Source organism: Narcine bancroftii, chromosome 1 (assembly GCF_036971445.1).
Source record: "Narcine bancroftii isolate sNarBan1 chromosome 1, sNarBan1.hap1, whole genome shotgun sequence".
NCBI classification, from domain to species: domain Eukaryota; kingdom Metazoa; phylum Chordata; class Chondrichthyes; order Torpediniformes; family Narcinidae; genus Narcine; species Narcine bancroftii.
In genome coordinates this window covers 461,364,599-461,387,898 of record NC_091469.1, presented here as the reverse complement: position 1 = coordinate 461,387,898, position 23,300 = coordinate 461,364,599, and positions in this window count along the sequence as shown.

Sequence of the window (23,300 nt, the reverse complement as noted above, 5' to 3'; positions counted from 1 at the left end):
CACACACACACACACACACACACACAAACACACGCACACACATACACACACACACACACACGCACACAAACACACGCACACACACACACACACGCACACACATGCACACACACATGCGCACGCACACACGCGCACACACGCACACACACAAACACACACACACGCACACACACACGCATGCACACACGCGCACACACACACGTGCACACAAACACACGCACACACGCGCGCGCACACACACATGCACACAAACACATGCACACACACACACACACACACACACGCACACACACACACACACACACACTAGTACATTAGTGCATAGTTGTGGATAGATTTAGTGTTAAGGATAGTTTAAAAATTAAGACTATAGTTTAAGGGTTAGAATTAAAATTAAATGCTATCTGCTTCATTGTCCTATTGCAGCTTATTACACTTGATTTTTAACAACATGTATGAAAGAACATTAAAAAACTGTAGATGCTGGAAACTTGAGCAAAAATAAGAAATTTAGCAGATCAGGCAACATCCATGGGTAGCAATCATCAGTCAACATTTCGGGTGAAGACCTTTTATTGAGACCGAAGTAAAGCTGGAGGGTCAACATATTATATTGATTATATTATGATAATAGAACAGGTGGCCCAGCTTGGGTTGACTTGGGAGTTGAATTCGACGCAGAATTTTTCTATTCTTTCAATACTTGAAGCATTTTTGCCTTTTCCCATCGGTAAAAAGATTGATAATCTAGTGATTCCGTTTAGGAAACATTTTGGATTCCATAGGTTTCTTTTTAGACTTATTCTATCAAATAACTTTTTTTCAACCTTTGTTGATGGACTCTACTTTTCATGAATGGTTAAACATTTTTATGATTTATTTATTGATTATAATCTTATGACATTTGAGAAACTCTCTACCAAATTTAATTGATCAAATTCTCCTTTGTATCGGTACTTGCAGATTAGGGACTTTCTCATTTCTCAATGATCAAACCCTCCTCAAGCTTCTGTTATGAATTTGATAGAAACATTTTACAATCTGCAACCATCTTGGAAAAGAACAATATCTTTTAGATATGGACACTTTGCTGAAATCAAGGCAAGCTTTATTGAATAAATTAAAAGAAAAATACATGGGAGCAGGACCTCCATATTTCAATTCCTGAACATTCTTGCAACTCTATTTTTAAATTGGTTAACACATCATCTCTATGTGTTCATCATTCGTTACTACCTTCAATTTAAAGATGTGCATAGAACTTATGCAGGCAGTGACTGGGTTGAATATGAGTTCTGTTATCTAGGTCTGTCTTTAACCTGAATTTGTATTTAAGTTGGAACCAATGCATATGGTTCTTACTTAGCATCAGTTAGTCAATAGTATATAAGGGATAGTATAGATAAGAGGAACTGAATGATCATAGATAGCATTTAACATTTCACACAAGCACCATCACAACACAAGACACAGCCAGCGATAATTTGATATATTGGAAGAACTGAAGGAAGGTTTAGTCAGTTAGTATATAGTATATATATATATATATATATATATATACATATATTAACTTTAAAAAAGGTTAAAAGTTCCATTAATGTCACATAATACTGCACTTAGAATGTAACATAAGTGAAAATCTTTGACTTTTGTCTACCGTAAGGCAGACAAAGAGTCACCACTTTATCCAGCGCCCCTCATGGAAACCTGCAGCACCTGGTGTTCCTAGGCGGTATCCCCTTCAAGTACTGACCAGGCCTGAGCTTGCTTAGCTTCTGAGATCAGACAATCTCACGCGTATTCAAGCTATTCGGCTTCTATATCCATATAAAACACTTTCAAATACAGTAAAACATCTTAAACATAATATTGTAGTACATAATAATATACAGGTAATAATACTATTAATCGCACTTTAAGGCTGAGTCGTGGCGATTTTGCAGGGCGTCGCTATGGCACAGACTGCTTCTCCCCACCTAACCTCAGCAGGGCTGCTTCTTCTGCTCCCCTCTGTCCTCTCTCCCTCCCCTCCCCTCTGTCAGGTGGCTCATCCCTTCACCCGTCTGCTGCTTTGCCCAAGCTGCATGCGGCCTAGCCTGACAGTGGCATTGCGATGGCACATGCCGCTGCTTCTTCTTTTTCCCCTTCCTCCCTGTGATCAGTTTGGGGGCTGGTGGTGGGCTGTCGGAGGAGTGTAGGGCAGCGGGACCAGTGCGGGGACTGTTGGTGAGTCAATTCCAATAAAAATTAACAATTTTGGTCATTACTATTAGAATTATGACAACCTCTCTCAATGCGGAAGTTGACACCATTTTACTTCTGATCAGCTTTGTCGGTTTGTAACTATGAGTTGTTCGTAAATCAGATGTTTTTAACCGAAGGACTGTCTGAATGTCAAAAGCTAAATTAGCTCAGATTTATCCCTAATATTAGCTTTTATTGTGATGAATGCAGGAATGAGAACAGTTCTTTAATTCATATGTTCTGGTCTTGATTGACCATTGTCAAATATTGGGAAGAGGTCTGTGGTAAACCACTGTCTGTATATTTATCTGCCAGGTCGCACCATTGGCTGACTGTTCCTACGAGTCCACCTACAGACTCCTGAATAAAAGTGACTGTTCCACAGCCCCCTCCCCAGCTCAGGACAGTCAACCAGCATGGGCATTCCTCCATTCAGTTGTGAATAAAAGCCTGTCAGTTTTGCATAAATTACAGTCTTTTGGAGTTATTGATGATGCCTCAAGATCTCCTGTACTTTATCAGTAATTATTAATGTAAACCTAACACCAGACCTTGTTTAGGATGGTTGGATAGAAGGTAGAGAAATTGTCTTCACCTCAACATCATACATTTGCTGCTCTTATTGCAAGATTAGTTATTTTGATCAGATGGAAAGATGCTGACCTGTCTACGCATCCTGTCTACTCAAAATCAATGGTTACATGACAGGATGTCATATTTAAACTTTGGAGAAAAATTAGGTGTTCAACAAGTATTTTAAATTTAAATATTTCAAATCTTTGGGGCTCCTTTTTGAGTTACTTTCATGACCTTTAATGGTATTGGTAATTAAGTAAGCTGTGATTCTCGTGGATTTGCGTTTCTTTTTACTTTGGAATTTGGTGTTTGTATAACTCAAAAAAAAATTTTTTTGTCTTTTCTTCTCTTTCCTTTATCTTTGAAGTAATAGTGCTGTATAATGTAATTTTTTTTCTGTTATAGTGAGTTTGCTTACAGTTATATCATTGCTATGCACCAATCTCTTTTTCTGTGTGTATTCTTATATAAAAATCAAATAGAAGTATTGAAAAGAAAAATAAATAAAATTTCCATCTTTTCTTTACGTACTTCAATACTTACTTTTCTCTTGAATGTTTCTCCCCTTTCCCAGTGATCCCTCCTTCTACCTGTCTCTCCATTTCTCACAACTTCTGTCTAATACTCTATCATCGCTTGGTCCCCCTTTAATTTCTTTGCCCTTTCATACACTTAATATCAATCCTTTTTTACTTTAGCCTCTATAAAGGTGGTTTGTTTTTTAAAAATATTTTACTTAAAAGTTTCCATGCATGTAATTAATAAATCATTATATAATACAACAAGTATTTAAAATGAAGAGAGTGTCATTCATTACATTATCGTCCCAGATTGTTGACTGATCATCATAACCCATGGATACTCCCTGACCTGCTGAATTATTCCAGCAGCCTCATTACTAGGTGCTTTCAAATTGCCTTGTAAAATAAGGTTAACCAGGCAATTTGTCTGGTTAGCAGCCCACTCACAAGGCAGTTTGAAAGGGTCCGACCCAGTCAACATTGACCAAAATCAACCGTGTCCCTGTCCTACCTCGGAGGTAGTCAGGGAACCCAGTTAAACTTACCCAGGATGTGTCGACTGGCAACTTGAACACCAAAATAGCCGACTTGGTTACTCCTGTAATATCAGCACTTCCTTGAGTGAAATGTCTGCAGTGATTGGGGGGAGAGAGGTGCCGCTGTCAGGCCCAGGGTGGAGAAATGGTGGGGGGGGTGAGAGGTCGCTGCCATGAGGGGGAGAGATGGGGGCCACAATCCAGGGGCAGTGAGGTCGCGGGCCACAATCCAGGGGCAGTGATGTCACGGGGGAGAGAGGAGAGGGGTCACTGCCGCATGGGAGAGAGGAGGGGGGTGGGGTCGCTGCCATGGGGACAGAGGGGTCAGCTGCTGCAGGCCAGAGAGGAGAGGGCTTGCCGCCGGGGCGGAGAGAGGAGAGGGGTTGGCTGCCGCGGGTTGGGGAGGAGTGTGCTTGACGGTGGGAGGGAGACTGATAGCTGGTGGGGGGGGGAGCTGACAGCAGTTGGGGGGGACGGGGAGACTAGTTTGCGTGACATGTCACTTACCGCATTATTTCAGGGGCGGGATCCCACTTAAATCGCTGGGTTGGTGATTTACTGGGGCGATTCCCCCCTCAGCTGGAGGCACCTTTGCCCAACTAATTGTACCTGGGTCCCAGGAGGGCGACCCAGATGCTGCAGCTTAAAAGCACCTACTGGCTTGACACATGGATGCTCTGTTTATTGCCTCCAGAAAATGATTGGCACACAATGTTGTATCAGAATTGAATTGTTCTCATTTTTTTTGAACAAGTGTCTTGCATCATTTAAAGATTGTGCCTTTAGGCTTGTGTTTTTATATGTAATATTCTACTAATTCTCCACAATTTTGATGATGTACTTCGAATCCCTCTTGTTAATCAAAAGTAAAATAGTTCAGGTGCTGAAATATTGAAATATAAACAGAAAATACTGGAAACATTTAGCAGGTCAGGTATCAACTGTGCTCATAGAAGCAGAGTCAGTGCTTCAGGGCGTTGTTATAAGGATTTGAGACCAAAATAGTTTTTTGGAATTTGTCCAGAAATACAATCCGAGGGATCTGAAAACAGTGTGGAAGGAAATCTTGGAGGCCCTGATCATTATTTTGTGTTGCTGTCTGGACGCAATTTAGTGCCAAAAAAAAACTGGAGAGTGGTCAATATTGGCTCTTCGTTCAAATGAAAAAGTGAGAGAAAACGCCACAACTTTAAGTGAGTCAGATTAACCTCAATGGTAGGAAAGCTTTTAGAGTAATTGATTCTAGACAGGATTAATAGTAAATTAGATACAGATTTCAGATTTATTGTCAGAGTACATGTACAACATCACATTCAACCCTGAGATTCCTTTTTTCCTGCAGGCATGGGAGAATTACCACTAACTGGTAGTACAAAAAACTCTATACACAGCATATACATGTAAACAAATAAAGAACTGCAAGCAGATAATGAACGTAAACAAACTGACCATGCAATACAGAGAGAATATAAAAGAAAATCAATAAAGTGCATAAGTAAATGAGTCTCTGAGGTTGTCATTGAGGAGTCTGATGGTGGAGGGTTAGCAGCTCTTTCTGAATCGGTTGATGTGAGTCTTATGCCAGCAATGAGAACAGAGCATGAACTGGGTGGAGTAGGTCTTTGACGATTGATGTTTCTCTCTGACGGCAGCATTCCCTGTAGGTGTTCTCAATGCTGGGGAGAGGTTTTGCCTGTGATGTCATGGGCTGTGTCCTCTGCCTTTTGGAGGGTTGTACACTCAGTGCTATTGGTATTCCCATACAAGACCATGATGCAGCTGGTCAGCGCATTTTCCACCAGACCTCTGTCAAAATTTGCCAGGGTTTCTGGTGTCATACCAAACCTCCCCAAACTCCTGAGGAAGTTGAGGCGCTGATGTGCTTTCTTCACCGTGCCATGGTTGTGTTGGCTCCAGGAAAGATCCTCCAAGAGAGTGACTCCTTAGTTTTGGAGACATTGAGAGCAAGGGTGTTATTGGTACATCATTCAGCCAAGTTTTCAATCTCTCCCCTGTACGCTGACTCATCCCTTTCTTTTATACAACCCACCACCGTGGTATCATCAGAAAATTTGTAGATGGTGCTATTGTTCCAAGCCACACAGTTGTAGGTGTAGAGTAGAGCAGGGGACTAAGAACACATTCATTCATGCAAGTTAGCAAGAATTTATTTGCAAAATATTGTGCTCAACCAGTTTGGTAATTTTTTTTGAAGGATGTTAGGAATAGAGTTAGTGAAGGTAATTGCAGTCGATCGGATGTAATGTGGACCCAATAGGCTTTGGATAAGTGGCAACAACAGGCTTATAAAGCAAAGTTGCAGCATAGGACATGTAAAAGGCGGTCTCTATGGATACAAATTGGCTGAGTAGCATTTCACTGAGGTCCGCGAGAGACTGCAGATGCTAGAATCTGGAAATAAACAGACGGGGAGGCAGAAGCAATTGACTGACAGGTGCCAGACAAAGGGAGAGAGAAGCAAAAGCAATGGGCTTAGGTGAAGGAAGACAAGTAATACAGCGTGGTGTTGGAGACAACGAATGATGATCAATAGAGAGAAGGGTTCCCGCTACCGAAGTATGATGATTTAGAGATACAGCTCAGTAACAGCCACTTCCAGCTGTGATGAACTATTTGTAGATGTATTTGGGAGAAAAATTGGTAAAATTAGAGTAGGTTACATACATACATACATACATTTTAAAATTGATCTTATTTGAAATACTGAAGAATTCATATTCAATGACTTTACAGAAACTATGCGGAATGCTACGCACATTTGACAAGTAGGTGCTAATTGAAATGATGTCATTGTTAAACATTTTTACAAGACTTCTGACCTTTCTGCAAAGTGCTCACTCAAAGGTCACTCCTGGGTTTTTGTTTACTTAGAAACAACAGATGGGAGCAGAAGACTGCTGGCGAAGGAAGAAGTTTTGCAAATGAGGCAGAAAGGAGGAAATGTAGCTGGCAGTTGGAATCTGAGATGGAGAGAGAGAGAGAGAGAGAGAGAGTCACAGCTGAAACAAACAGGAGAAGCTGGTTGGAACTGAAACAGAAAGTCCAGAGTGGAGGATGGCTGTCTGATGTTTCTCTTGGAATAAGTGGAACAGAAAGGAACTCTGTAGTAGCCTGAAAGAAAGAGGTTATCATCTGGTGAACCCTGATGGGGCAAGTTTCATTACCAAGGCATTGAGGTGACTAATGGTGGTACCTCAGTTGAGGAAATCCTGGAACAACAAATCTCTCTCTCTCTCTCTGCAAACTGACAAAGAACCTTCTTGAGCGGTAAACATTTACCTTTCAGGCACCAAAGCCTGGTGAACTTTATTCATGTTAAATTCTGTGCACAGTATAAGAATTGCCTGCAACCAGTGAACTTGGAAGAAGAAGAAGAAGTAAGATTTAACTGTGAACTAAAGAACTTTTCTTGCACACACATCACATACACATGCGCTTAGAATTAGAAGGGGGTTAAGTTAGGTTAGTTAAGTAAATAGAGATAAGTTAAAGTTTGATTCTGTTTTCATGTTTAAAGATAATTAAAAACAACTTTTATTTAAGAAACGACTTGTCTTGGTGAATGTCTATTGCTGCTGGGTTTTGGGGTCCTTTGGGCTTGTAACAAAGCCCATGAGCCTGTACCTCCCAAATTTCTCCAAGATGGTGGCACACAATGTGGCAGTGACCACTTCGGCTCCTCACATCTGTGAATCCCCAGCCCGCTATGCTGTATCGACAATCGGGAAACTTTTGCAAACCGGACTTCAAATTAGCAGATCAGATTGGTAAGAATCTGTGCGGTTTAAACCAACTGAAGCAGGGAATTCAGACTGCTGCAAACTGTGGCAGAGATGCTTGGGAGGCCATCGGAAGCACTGCTGGATTAGGCAGAAGATTGGAAAACAGGCTGGCATCAGGGTTAGACTGAGAGTTAACCTCCTTCAGAATCGCATTCCCAATGATCTTACTTTCAAATATAAGATTGCTGGAGAAGAAAATGGATTACCTGAGGCTGCATCTTAACCAGAGAGAACTTCAGGGGTGCTGTGCTCTGGTATTACATAAACATGGCTCCAGGACACCATTCCAGACTCAGCTATCCAGCTGGATGGTCTTATCTCCTTCAGGGCAGACAGAAACACTGTTGCTTCTGGCAAGACTCAAAGAGGAGGTTTGTGCATTTACATTAATGAGAACTGGTGCAACAAACCTCTGTTGTGAAAAACCTGCTCAGCAGAGATAGAGTAACTCCTGGTTAAATGCAGATCCTTCTAACTGCCCAGGGAATTCTCAGCCCTGCAAATTGTCACAGTCTATTTTCTACCTTCAGCTAATGAGGGTGAAACCATGACAGAACTTTATGCTGCAATCTGTGAAACCCAGATTTCCCACCCTGGTGGTGCCGTAATTGTTGCTGGTGACTTCAATCACACCAACGGTCTTAACATGGTTTCAACAGCATGTGAAGTTCAACATCAGAGGAGAGATCAGCCTGGATTGGGTGTACACCACCTTTCCCCCACCTTGGTTACTGGTTACTGGGTTCACATATCTGTCCTGTTAATCCCAGCGTACAGACCACTGGCAAAGCAAGGTTAATTCACAGAGAGAGCAGAACACGGCTGGGAGGCGGGGAGCGGCATTGCAGGACTGCAAGTCTGCTTTGAGACCATTGGCTGGAGCTGTTTCAGGGAGGTGGTCACCTACACCATTCATGTAAACATAGAGGAGTGCACGAGCTCAGTGACTGGCTACATCAGCAAGTGTACTGTGCATATCACCAAGATCAAATGCTTCACAACCAGGGCTAACCTGAAACAATACTTTGATGCAGTGGTCCAGGTTTTTCTCAGAGCTTGTGATGCTGTCTTTAGGACAAGGGATGGAATGGGACCAAGATCAACAAGGGGTGAACTCTCCCATTCAATCCAGAAGGTAAAGTGAAGGTCACCACAGAAGATCCAGACAGCTGTGCGACACAAGGCATATCTTGGAATGGCATATAATCAAGAGTCAAGGTGATCATTATAGACAGAACACAGACACTTTGCAAACTAGCTCCAAGTCTGTATTTGGTCTCATTGATGTAGAGGCCACATCAGAAACATAGAATGCAACATAAGTGGTTGGAAGAGATACAAATACAAGTTCAAGTTTATTGTCATCTATTTGCACAAGTAGAACCATGTTATATAGTCAGGATAATGTGAACCATTTTGTAACTGCGTAAGAATACACCCTTCTCACTGTAGTAACTGTAGTCCACCACTGTGGGGCGTATGTATATGTATATGTGGGTGTGTGAACACTTTTTTTCTGAGATGGTGGAAGACATTAGTAAATAAAGTCTCTTTTGTTAATTGAACCTGGCATCTCTAAGTTATTTAAGAAGCCTCCCAAGTAACACAGAGACATAGCATGGTGGCAGCAGTATAGGAGAACAAGAATAAAGCCATACGTTGATTGTAAGTCACTGAAGGGAAAGAATAGAAAAAAAATATTGAAAAAAAAATGGCCGGAGTTACAACAGTTCACCCAGTGATGGACTGGGAGGCTGAAGACATTGTTGAATCATTTAAAAAGTTTAAGCAGAAGTGCGATTTAGCATTCAAAAGCTATTTTAAAAAGCTGCCAGGAGTTGCAATTGATCTCTGTCAATTATGAGATCCAGATGAGGGCGGTATCCAAAAGGTCAACAGAGACACTCCATTGGAGAACCGACCTCCAGTCACAAACAAGGCTGAGCTCATGAGTATGTACCTGGAATATTTTGATGATTCAGTTAGATGCTTTGGAGTCTTTGAATATCACATCGTCATAGATTCAAACTGCAAACCAGTAGCTTATGCTCCGGGAAAATGCTTAAAAAGAAGCTGGAGTAAGAACTAAAGGACATGGAAAGGATGCAAGTTGTAGCCAAAGTGACTGAGCCGACTGACAGGGTAAATTCCATAGTGGTCAAAGAAAAACCAAGTGGCCGCTTGGGAATATGTCGACCCTAAAGACTTAAATCAAGCAATAAAAAAGCGTCACTATCCAACACCGACACTAGAAGACATCACAGCAGGACTAACAGGATCCAAAATCTTGAGCAAGCTAGATGCTAAGAATGGAATGTGAAACTAGATGAGAAATCGACACTACTAACAATGTTCAATACTCCATTTGGTCATTACAAATTCCTGCGACTTCCTTTTGGCCTAAAGGTGAGCCAGGATGTGTTCCAACAGAAGATCGATGAGACCTACAGAGGGTGTAAAGGTACTGTTGGCATCGTGACGACATCCAGGTTTTTGGCAGAGATGGAAAAGCTCTTGATTTTCATCTGCATGAGGCCATGGAGAGAACAAGAGGAGCTGAAATTAAACTTAATGCAGACAAATGCATTATAAAAGAGAAGGAATGCCAATTCTTCGGAATGATGTACACTCCAAATGGAGTGAAGCCAAATCCAGAGAAGCCACTGTCAAGATGGAGCACCCAAAGAACATAAAGGAACTCAGAGGTTTCCTTGGGTTGGTCCAATACATGAGTTCCTTCATAGCATATATGTCAGACTACACAGCAAACATCAGCGATTTGTTGAATGAAGAGAAGTTTTGAGCAGCTCACAGAAATAATACGCAGAGAGGTGTTGAGATACTATGCGAGAGAAAAAGTAATCACTCTGCATATTAACAGGAGATTTTTACATAATTAGTACAAGAAGAAAAACCAATTGCTTTGACCTCAAAAGTACTAACAACAGCAGAGACCAAATATGCCAATATTGAGAGAGAGCTGTTGGCGGTCGAATACGGGTCGAAGAAGTTTCACAAGTTTCTGTGTGGAAGAAAGTTTATAGTGATCATAGCCCACTGGAACGCATCCAGAGAGAACCTAAACAAGTTGTGCAGAGATTATTTCTACGACTACAATGCCACGACTTCGACTTAAAATACATACCAGGTAAAGAGCTGGTGCTTGTTGATACCTTGTCACGACTTTCCCCCAAATGAAAAAATATGAAATGGAAGAGATGGGGATCAAGATACAACATCTCGTCAGAGTGACCAGTATTAAATTAAACGTCCCGCTGGTCCTTGCTTCAATGCACAAAGGATGGGAGTGTAGGAATTTTGCTTGTTTGTCTGTATCAGTGTCAGCAAATTTAAATGATGATAGAGAATTTCTTAATTTTCCTTTTGATGTGATTTTCTTGAAGAGCATTATAAACAATGCAAGAACGACGAATGATTGCTGTTCAGTTAGATAATGAATTACCATAAGCAAATAAATAACATTAGAAATTAAGAAAAGCAAACAATAAGGTAATTAGAAGTTACTAAGATTTATTCAGGAGTTAATGGCATTTAAATTTCTCCATTTTTTTTCAACAAAGTGCTTAGAGGGTACATGAAAGGTTTAGCTGTTGCTTTAATCTGTATGGGAATGCTTCAGTTAATTCAATACCGTGTACCCAGCTGACACATCATTCATCACAAGCTTTGCAAACTGATGCTCCTTCCCGGCCTGTGAGAGCCACGATGCTTTTAAGCCTGCAGGATGCAAACAATAATTGGGAAATAAACTACCTTTGCTGATACTCCAGGGAGGTCATTTTAAGCTATGGCGCGAATTGCACAAACAGTTGCCTGGACAACCAATACCCAGATGATCATGCCAGAAGGCAACTCGAGTCATATGCATGGGTGTCCATTGTCAGCATGTCCTTTTGTTTAAAGTGTACTGACAGTGCTTGATGGCATGGTTAGTGTAGTGATTAGCGCAACACTATCACACCGCCAGGGACATGGGTTCAAATCTAGCACCGGCTGTACGGAGTTTGTACGTTCTCCCCGAGACCTGCTTGGATTTTCTTTGGGAGCTCTGGTTTCCCCCCATCCTCCAAAATCCTATGTAGTTCAGAATCAGAATCAATTGTCATGTGCATATCAAGAAATTTGTTGTTTTATCGCAGTATTACAGTGTTACTGATGCTATAAAATTATATTTAAAAATAAATAAATTAGTGAAAAAATAAGAGAAAGTGAGGTAGTGTCTGTGGTTCATTGTCCATTCAGAAATCTGATGGCAAAGGGGAAGAAGCTGCCCGTGTGCCGCTTGGTGTTCGCTTTCAGGCTCCTAAACCTCCTTCATAATAGTAGCAGTGTGAAGAGGGCATGGCCTAGTGGCAAAGGTCCTTGAGGACAGAGGTAATTTTCTTAATACCACCTCTTGTAGATGCTCTTGATGGAGTGTGGTGTCCGTGATGGCACTGGCCGAGTTAACAACTCTGCAGATTTTTCTTGTCCTGTGGATTGGCACTTCCAAACCAGACAGTGATGCAACTACTCAAAATGCTCTCCAATTTGCAAGTGTCCTTGTTGGAAGGTTAGTTGGGTGTATTTGGATGGCACAGTTTCATGGATCTGAAGGATTTTCCACCATGTTGTATTTGTTAAAATTAAAATTCAATTTACTGGGGACTGGGGTGATGGGAGGGAAACATTCTAGCTGGGTCAGAAGTCAGTTTTTCATTAGGTACAGATGACAGGATGACACAAAATCAGTACCTGAGGCTTCCTCCAATTTTCTTTAAGGTAATTATTTTTTTTGTCAAACTCTGGATGAATCTTCAAAGCTTTGAATGAACCACTGTGACGGAATTGTGTTGTTATTAATCATTAGTTATTATATTTAATTCTTAGTAAAGTTATTTTGTGTGTTGTATTCAGGGACACAGAGACTTAAACACAGAAACCATTTTGAGAGATGAAATATCTACTGGTTCATTGTTGGTTGAAGCTGCATAAACAGCCATACAAACTGGAGTGATTGTCCATTCAAATGTTGAAGACAATGCTGTTTACTCAGAGAGAGACACCAGTATCATCTGTTCAAACAAACAGGCTTTGGCTTCAATGACCCCTGCAGACAGATCAGAGGCTTTGGCTTGTAACCTTACTAAAGAGAGGAATTTCAAGCAAAATCAGTAGGGATGCCATCTCATGTGATTAATGACACTTCAATGAGATATTCATAATATGCACCAGTTTTCATGTGAGGTCAGAATCACAGAGAAATTTTCAGGGGAATGTAGTGTTCTGGTGTTCTCTTCCTCATGGGAGATATATAAAATCAGTGCCAATGAAGAAGACCCTCTTCAGAATCAGAACCTACTGTTATGACCAAGTTGTAAAATGTTGTGTTTTGCACCAGCGTCATAGTGCAAACATTCATATTATAACCATCTTACATCATTACTATCAAAAAAGTAAAAATAATTGTGCACGAAGAGTAAGGCCGTGTCTATGGTTCACTGATTATTCAGGAATCTGATGGCAGCGGGGAAGAAGCTGTCCTTGTAGCATTGAGTGCTTGTCTTTAGGCTCCTGTACCTTTTCCCCAATGGTAGCAGAGTGAAGAGGGCATGGCCTGGGTGGTGGGGTCTTTGAGGATAGAGGCTGCTTTTTGAAGACACCACCTCATGTAGATATCCTCAATGGAGTGAAGACTGTTGCAGGCCGAGTTAACAACCCTCTGGAGTTTATTCTTGTCCTGAGAGTTGGCGCCTCCATACCAGGCAGTGATGCAAGCAGCCAGAATGCTCTCCACGGTACACCTGCAGAGGTTTATGAGCGTCTTTGGTGACATACCAAATCTCCTCAGACACCTCACAAATGTGAGAGATGAGAAAAACTGATATTGCAATATGAACATGAAGAAATGAAGAAAATAAAATTGATACATAAGTAAATGAATGAAGCCAGTACAAACAACATGAGACATGGATTAGAAGGCAGGAAGCTGACACTGTCTGAGTAAGATAAGAATCTCCTAGCCCTTCAGACAGAAGCAGCAAGATCACTGAATGAAGGAGATGAGGACAGACAATTGATGATAGAAGTAGAGTTAGTGTGAACGAGATAAGGGTCTCCAAGCCCCAGATAGAATTAGCAAGGCTTGCATAAATAATTAGAAAACCTTAGACAGTATTAGCCAGTTCTACATATATAATTAGTAAGCCATACACAGATTTATCAAGTTATGCATATTTAATTAGTAAACCCTAGACAGGATTAGCGAACTCTGCATATGAAGGGACTGTAGCTCTGAGAGTTGGAAAGGTGTGAATGGGGACAAGGGCAAGGTTATGAATAAGGACAATGGGGATAATGATATGAGAAGACACCGACAGGATACCCCCTGGTCCTCCAAGTGCACAGAAACAGCACGTAGGCAGGATTGGCTAATGCCAAACCTCTCCAGCAGGAGACAGAAGAATGTAAGGGGGAGGGGGGGGGGGTTATTCCTATACTGAGATAAACTGTATAAAAGTTGGGTGAGTCCCAGTGTATGTGTGTATTCCCAGAGTAAGGGGAAGCACCCAACTTTGCATTGTTGTATAATAAATGTTCTTTGTTCTCAATTTTTGTCTCGAGCAATTTCTTTAAAGGTCATTCTGTTTCTAACACAAAGTACAGCCACTGGAGGGCCTTCTTTGTGATTGCATCATCATGGATGCACCAGGGCAGATCCGCGGTGCTGTTGACATCCGGGAATATTAAGTTTGTGACCCTTTCCACTACCGAGTCCTCAATGAGGACTGAGTTGTGTTCCCCTGACTTTTTTTCTGAAGTCCACAATCATCTCTTTGGTTTTGCTGATGCGGAGCACAAGGTTGTTGCCGTTCGACCATTCAATGAGCTAATCTATCTCCCTTCTATATGATTCCCCTTTGCTGTTTTGATTCTGCTGATCACTGTGATGTCATAGCAAACTTGTAGTTGGCATTGGAATTGTACCTGGCCACACGTTCATGGGTGTATAACAAATAGAGCAGTGGACTAAGCACACATCCTTGGGGGCGCACCTGTGTTGATAATCAGCAAGGCAGAGATGTTGTTTCCAATTTTTACTGACTGTAGGCTTCTGATGAGAAAGTCAAGGATCCAGTTGCCGAGCGGGTTACATGTACAGAATTCTTTATCTGAATTTCAGTTTTTTCCGGATTTCAGAACGAAAGCCAGCTGCCCCAGATTTAAGCCCACCCGAGTTGTGTTGCCATATCCATCCCCTTCCAGTTGTGCTGGCATATCTCTTCCACTCGCTCACCCAAGTCACGTTGCCATCTCTCCCCCCTCCCCCCGCCCACCCGAGTCGCACTGCCATCTCTCTCTCCTCTCCCGCCCACCCGAGTCGCACTGCAGTCTCTCTCTCCTCCCCGCACCCACCCAAAATGCGCTGCCATTTCTCTCCCACACCCCACCCACCTGAGTCATGCTGCCATCTCTCTCCTATCCCTGGCTCGCCTGAGTCATGCTGCAGTCTCTCTCCCCCTCGCCCACCTGATTCACGCTGCTGTTTCTTTCCCCCCCCCCCCCACCGCCTAACCTAGTTGCACTTCTGTCTTTTTCTCTCTCTCTCCCTCCACTGTACCAGCACCAGGAAATAAAAATGCCAGTTTTTGGATTTTTCCAGATTTTAGATGTCCGGATAAAGGATTGTACACCTGTACAGAGGCCTAGAGTTTGTAGCTTCTTGACCAGTGCTGAGGAAATAATGGTATTGAAGGTTGAGCTGTAGTTGATGAAGAGCAGTTTTCGAGGTGATCCAGAGCTGAGTGGAAAGCCAACGATATTGCATCCACATCTGTTGTGACAATAGGTGAATTACAGTGGGTCCAAATCTTTGCTTAAATATGTGTTAATTCAGTAGTTGTTGAGGCAGCTCAGACTGCTCTTCCAGGGCACCGGGCTGACTATTTTTTTATTTTTTATTTTTTTATTTTTCACACCATAAATCACGTTAGCCATGATATACACTTTTTCTTTTTCACACATATACAGTGTCTTTTTCTCCCCCCCCCCTCCCTCCTCCCAAGCCACCCCCCCACCCCCACCCCTCTCATCCATTTTAGGTATACAATCTAGGTTGCATTAAGCCAGTCAGACAATGTTGTCATTCAACAAAAATACACCAGAAATTCTACTGAGTCCATTCTTTTCTTTTCTTCTCCTTCCATCAACTTAGGTAATGTTTGTTCCGGGTAGGTTTTCGCTATTGTATTTAATGTAAGGCTCCCATACTTGTTTGAATATTTCAATATTATTTCTTAAACTATATGTTATTTTTTCTAATGGAATACATTTATTCATTTCTATATACCATTGTTGTATTTTCAAATTATCTTCCAATTTCCAGGTTGACATAATACATTTTTTTGCTACGGCTAGGGCTATCTTAACAAATCTTTTTTGTGCATCCTCCAAGTCAATTCCAAATTCTTTATTTTTTATGTTACTTAGGAGAAAGATCTCTGGATTCTTTAGTATATTGTTTTCTGTTATTTTATTAAATATCTGATTGAGATCTGCACCGGGCTGACTATTGAAGCAGGTGGGAACCTCTGACTGCTGGAATAAGAGGATGAAAATGTCTGTGAATACACTGGCTAGTTGGTTGGTGCAGAATTTCAGTACCCTGCCAGGTATGCTATCAGGGCCTGATGCCTTGCAAGGGTTCTCCCTCTTGAATGATGTTCTGGCGTCGCCCTCAGAGACAGCTATCACAGGATCCTCAGCCTTTTCATGGATTCACTGTCTCTTTGTCAAGAGACAAAAGGGACAGACAGAGTAAATGTGGATAGGCTTTTTCAATTAAGAAAGGGGGAGATTCAAACTAGAGGACATGGTTTAAGATTGAAGGGGGAAAATTATAAGGGGAACATGAAGGGAAATTTCTTTACGCAGAGGGTGGTGGGGATGTGGAATTAGCTTCCGGCAGACGTGGTCGAGGCGGGATCATTGGTTACATTTAAGGAAAGACTGGATCGTTACATGGATAGGAGGGGACTAGAGGGGTATGGACCGGGTGCTGGTCAGTGGGACTAGGAGGGTGAGGATTTGCTACGGCATGGACTAGTAGGGCCGAACTGGCCTGTTCTGTTCTGTAAGTGGTTATATGGTTATATGGTTATAGAGGGCAGGTCTACCATGTCCATTTGCAATGGTCTCTTCTTTTAACCCTTGCCTGGCTTTATGAAATCATCTTGTGAAACACAGAATCCAAAACCTCCATGCAAAAGAGGGGGATTTGTGGAAAATGATTTGTATGAAGAAACATTTCTCTGAAAACAAGTGTACAAAGATTTTGTGAGTTTGAGAACTTTTGATTGGCAGTTTTAAAGACTGTGTTTCAACACAAATGTTTTCTGATAATGAACTTTAAAAAACATCTCTTCATAATGATGCCTGAACTGTAATGGTTTTGGGATTCCCCCCCCTCCCCCCCCCTCCCCCCCCCCCACACACACACACACACACACACACACACACACACTAATACACAGTGCATCGTTGGGTTAAATTTAGAGTTAATTAAGATTTTATATGATTAATAGTTACTAATAAAAATTATTGTTTTTAAGATACCAATGTCTTGGTGAATTTCCATTGCTTCTGGTCTAGGTCGAACAACCACTAATATCTTGAAAAGCTCTCATATGGACAAAATGGTGAACCCATCTGAAGCAGGAAGGTGCCTTAGCGGTCAGATCAGAATGGAATTTTATTGTTGTCCATGACAAGGTTTTCTTTCACTTAATTGCATATTTTCCCATTTTTCAGAATAAACAGCAAACAGATGGAAATCATCCTCTGTGCATCTTTTCCACATAGATGTACAAACTGGGGCTTTTTTCAATGATTGAAATTTATAGGGGTTTGGGGATTAGGCACAATTTTTGTTATTGCAAAAACATTTCTTTGGTCTCAATTTCCTTAATGTTAAAGATGTTTTTTTAAATCATCTCCCAAGATGTAGCTTGCATCCATGTAATTATTCAGCATATCTACCCAAAGGCTATTACTTACTGCACCTGCTTGGCCTTTTTCTAACCCATCACCACAAATAGTGCAAATAGATTGTTATTGTTACTAGAAGTGGAATCAGTCAGCTCACTGAAACATCATCTAAAATGCCTATTAACTCCTGGAACAATGCAGAAAAGTTCAAGATTATTTTTTTGGCCTGGATTGCAAAATGAATTGAGAAATGGCCAATTCTGGTAAGAAATTGTACCACAAATTAACCTGTCCTTATGTTTAAATCTAACTTCTTAACATTTCCCATTACAAAAAATATTTCCTAGAATCATCAAATGTTCAACAGTGAGCATTTCACCCACTGTCTTTATTAGTTCCTGGAAGAACAATCTTTTATTCCTATTTTCATTTTATTTTTCTAATTGAAAATTATTTTTCCCCTCTTGAAACTCAAAATTGATTCTCTTTCCACTATGGAACATGGGAAAGTACTGCATAGAACAGGTCTTCAACTCATGATATCATCACCGAACATTATGCCATCCTAAACTAAAACTGTGCTGCTTGTACATAATACATATCCCTCCATTCAACACATATTCACGCAGCTGTCTCTATACCTCTTAAATACTTTCTCCTCTATTGCTGACAGCCCTTTCCTGGCACCTACCACTGTCGATAAAAAGACTGCCCTGCACATCTTTGAACTTTCCTCACCTTAAATGTATGTCCTCATGTATGTCACATTTTAACCCTGGAGGAAAATAAAATCTGACTGTCTACCTTAATGATGCCACTTCGAAGGATAAGGGCAAGTGTCCTAGGGTAAGCTACAAACTCTAACCTTTTTGGTTAGAGGTAGGGAAATTTTTGGAGGAAATAATAGGGGTTAAAATCCTACAGGACCCAATGTTATTTTTGTTGGGTAATATTAAAGTGATTAGACATAAATTGAGGTTAACGACATATCAAATTGAATTTTTACGAGTTTCTTTAGCTGTTTTTAGGAAGTGCATAGCCATCACTTGGAAATCAGATACAGATTAATGAATGAAGGGATGGCATGCTGAACTATTTTCTACTTGAGAAGATAACTTATAATTTACATTATAAATATATTTTGTTTTAAATATGTAACCCTGTGATAGTACAAACATATCACCAATGTATATAGTTACAGTATCTAGAGAGTAATGACTGTGCTTACAGCGATTGGCTGAGAGCTTAGCCACGCCTACTGTCTGGGCCTTAAAGTGTTGTGTCCCTAGCCAGGTCGGATCATTCCGGACTGGTCGGCCACCTGTGAAGAGCTCCTGTCTTTTGCTAATAAAAGCCTTGGTTTGGATCAACAAGTCTTTGGTTCTTTCACAATATGTTCATTTAAAAATTTGAGGAACTCTGAAAACCCATCCTGTTGGTAACCATCCCCCCCAGCTCCATTATTAGTATCAATATATTATGTTTTATTGATATTCTACAGACTCTCTTTCCTTTCCTTATAGAGTTTTTTTTTTTCTTTTTTTGGTATATTGTGAGGGAGAGGGTGGGTTGAGGGTGGAAGTGAGGGAGGGAGGGGCTTACATCTTCACCACATGTATAATTTTTGTAGTTTTATTGATATGTATATATTGATGTGGTTTTAAAATTCTCAAATAATATACTAAAACAAAGGAAGGATGAGGGTATAAGAGGTGTAATGTTGCCAGGCATTGGAGGCCCTCAACTCAAGGCCTCCCTGCCTGTCTGGAATATTGTGGATTGTCGGCGGTAACCTGTCCTCCCTTGTGAAACTTGTTCAGAAGTCACATCACCTGTCAATCAAGATTGTATTCCAGCCACCCATTTGTGCACACCTTGGTATTGATGCATTTAAATTACTTTGGGTCATCATTGTGAAGATGCTCAGTTCAGAACTGTATATCACTTCAATTAATAGGACATTTCAGTCTCTCTGCCTCGTGGTCCAAGCCCCGGACATCATTCCATGCCAGGTCACAACTGTGGGCATTGTGGGTAAGGTGTGCATTACACTTAAGCTGAGCTATAGTACTGCAATAGATCAGTGCTTGCAGACAGCACCCCAACGCCAACCACACCGCGCGCAGCCCTCCCACCACCGCCATTGGTGCAGGGAACTGGGAGAGTGCGTTCAAGTCCCTGTCTTGTTAGATTGTGTTAGTATATTACTTAATACTGAGTTACACCCCAAGGTACTGGGATCAGTAGTGTTCGCTGAAGTCCTTGACTGTGAGTGTGAGAAAGATAGAAGGCCACTGGTATCGGAGTCCAACCTGGGCCTGATGTGAATGTCTATATAGTAATTAGACATCATTTGACATTCTCCCTATTCATATTCATCTCTTGTGTGTACATTAAAGTTACCAGTGATTATAACACTTATATCCGGACTTGTCTCTCTATGAACCCATTGAACTTGATACCCTTGCAAACAAAACAGCCTCCCTGTACATGGACGACATTGCTGTCTTTTGTGCAGACACATGATCAGATTGATCAGCATTTACGGCTGTTTTGAGTTGCCATCGGTGCCAGAGTAAACTAGAATAAGACCAAGGTGATGCTCTTTGTAACTGGACTAACCGTTCCACCATCCCCCTCATCATCAGATCTGACTATCTGAAGGTATTGGAGATCTGGCTTGGCATAGCCAAGGCATTCAACAAGAATTGGTTAGATCTGATCACAAAGATCTACTAGAAATTGGGTCGTTGGGCACGGAGCGGAGCTCCCTCTCCATAACAGGAAAGAAACTGCTTATCAAGAGTGAGCTGCTCTTGGTACTACTGTACATAGTGCAGGTGTGGCCCATTCCCACACCTCCACCATAACCAGTTCATATGGATATCAAAGATGGAAAGGGTCTGAAGGGTCATCATGTACAAGCCACACATTGAGCCAAAGTACGAGGGCAGCAAGTGTCACTGTGTTTAGCGGTTCTATCCGTCCCATGAGTTTTGAAGTGTAGGCCTGGCCCTACTGCCATGCAATGTCCAAGTCAGCTAGACCTTGCCACACGATCTATCCTTTGTGGAAACATTTTTCCAGACCAACTCCTTTGGCAATGCCTTCAGACAATAGTCAGCACAGAACATTGTGCATCAATTCTGAACTGTCTGAAAGGAGTTTGTACGTTATCCTTGTATCTGCATGGGTTTTCCCCAGGGCTCTGGTTTCCTCCCAGCCTTCAAAATATACCGGGGGTGTAGGTTAATTGGGTATAAGTTGGGCAGCATAGTCTTGTGGGCTGAAATAGCCTGTAACCATGCTGTATGTCTAAATTTAATTTTAAGTTTAAACTGAGAGATAACGACTCGATGGACCCAGTAGGGTGGTACCCTAAGCAGACCATCCATGTCATCTGATGGAATGTCTCATCACCAGGGGTCACAAACAAGCAGCAGGGTTTGACCGGGATGGTGGTGATAGGACCCCTCCTTGTCAGACCCTCTCCTTTGCTTCTCTCTCTCTGACTGTGTCTGATTGTAAGTACTGTAAGAGGTGCTTAGGTAATTTCTGCAGGTGGCAAATCTATCTGCCTTGCAGCAGCCAAAAAGAAATTCCATGTAATACGACACTGTTTTATAATCTTGAACCTTAATTATTTGCATGTACTAAATGGATTCCCTGTTTGCTATAATGGTATAACGGCTGATTGTGAAAGACCACTGTCCGAAGTGACATTGAACTAAAGGACAACTTTCCCTGTCCACGCCCACAGCAGATCTATTGATGGCTTCTTTTCCATGAATGCACCACAATCTATTAAATGACATTATCAGGTACAAAAAGGGAAAACTCATATTTAATGTGATGTCAGCAACTTAGCTATTATTTTAGAAGATAAAAAGAACACAAATAAAACCTATACATCAGTGTCCATTTTAGTCCTTTTATTTTTTATTTCTGTCTCATTATACTTCGGTGAAGAAGCATTAGGCACTTTTCAATGTTCTAGTCTCTGACAGAAATGCAAGCAGTTGTTATTCTTTGTGGAGATTGTGGATTAGCTCTGATAGAGAGAAAGGGTAGACCTGCCTCCGATGCATGCAGATGCAAAGCAAGTGATACGATACAGAAAGAGACCACTTGGGCCACCACAGGATAGCCCTGTAACTGCCTGGATCCCACATGATCGCCACTGATTAAAGGCTGTTACATCTTGCCAACAACACTCACTTTAGGAACACGGTCACAATTTTTAATAAAATGCAGAGCTTACTGGATGTGACGCACAACTGCCTGCATTAACAGGGCCTAAAGAGCCTTTTAAAGGGATGTATTTTTTTACTAATGAAAGGGAATTAGAAAAAAAATGCTTCAGAGTGAGGCTGAAGTAGAAATCACAGATGTACGGATGTAACAGTTGAGGTGCCGATCTAAGCAGATTCTCACTCCAGCATATGCTCCCCAAAGCTTGCAAAGTGTAAATGTTATTTCCAATGGTGCATCAAATTAGGAAGAAATTGTTGGACTTAAAGGAATCAGCACAAATAAATATACTCATCAGCATCCTGAAGGAAGCAAATACAGAAAGTATTATTGTCACAAATTGTTGTATTGACCAATATTGATTGTCCTTGCAGAGCATTCAATACTCAACTTTGTTTACTGTCTATTGCCAAAACAATAGGCCCTAAGATTGTGGAGACAGGGCTGCTTTTTAAACTGGGCAGACAATGCGATGAAGGATTTCATTTGTAACTGACAGAGCTGTACAGCACAGAAACAGGCCGTTCAGCCCATCACATCCATGCTGACTTTTGTGCCTGTCTGCACCAATCATTTTGGACTGCATCCTTCTATATCAGTGGTTCTCAACCTTTTTTTCCCCTACTCAAATACCATCTTAAGTAATCCATAAGTAACCACAGAACACCTAGGGCATAGGACGCCATAGGTGCTCTGTGGTTAGTAAGGAATTACCACTTAATGTGGTATGCGAGTGGAAAAATAAAGGTTGAGAACCACTGCTCTAAATATCAGCCAGGCTCTGTGTAAAAAAAATTCCCCTCAACTCCCTTTAAAATTCCTTCTTTTCACATTAAACTTGTTAAAATTGAAGTACATTATCTAAATTGTGAAATGTAGAAGTGTCCAGGTATCCGTGAAAACGAGTTGCAAAAACTTTGCAAAAAATAGAGGAAGGAATTGGGAATGCAAATAAATAGGTGCAATGAAGAGAAAAATCGGGAAATCATGTTTCAGTTCTATTGAGCTCTTGTGTAGCTCTCTGAGTGCGAATGGACACATGGTTTTAGTGTTTAGTGCAATGCCGCTACAGCGCCAGTGACCCGGGTTCAATCCAGCGCTATCTGTAAGGAGTTTGTATGGTCTCCCTGTGTCTGTAGGTTTACTCCAGGTGCTCCGGTTTCCTCCAACTCTTCAAAACATACAGGAGTTGTTAGTCAACAGGGTGTAATTGGACAGTAGGGGCTTGTGGGCCACAAGAGCCTGTTTCGTGCTGTATGTTTAAATTGATTTTAAAAATGATAGTACCAGCATTAACATTTAATGTTGAATGACCGCCCGTTGGACACGATTCAGAGAAGATTTACTTGACAAACTCCTGAAAAGAGGAGGAAATATTAGAT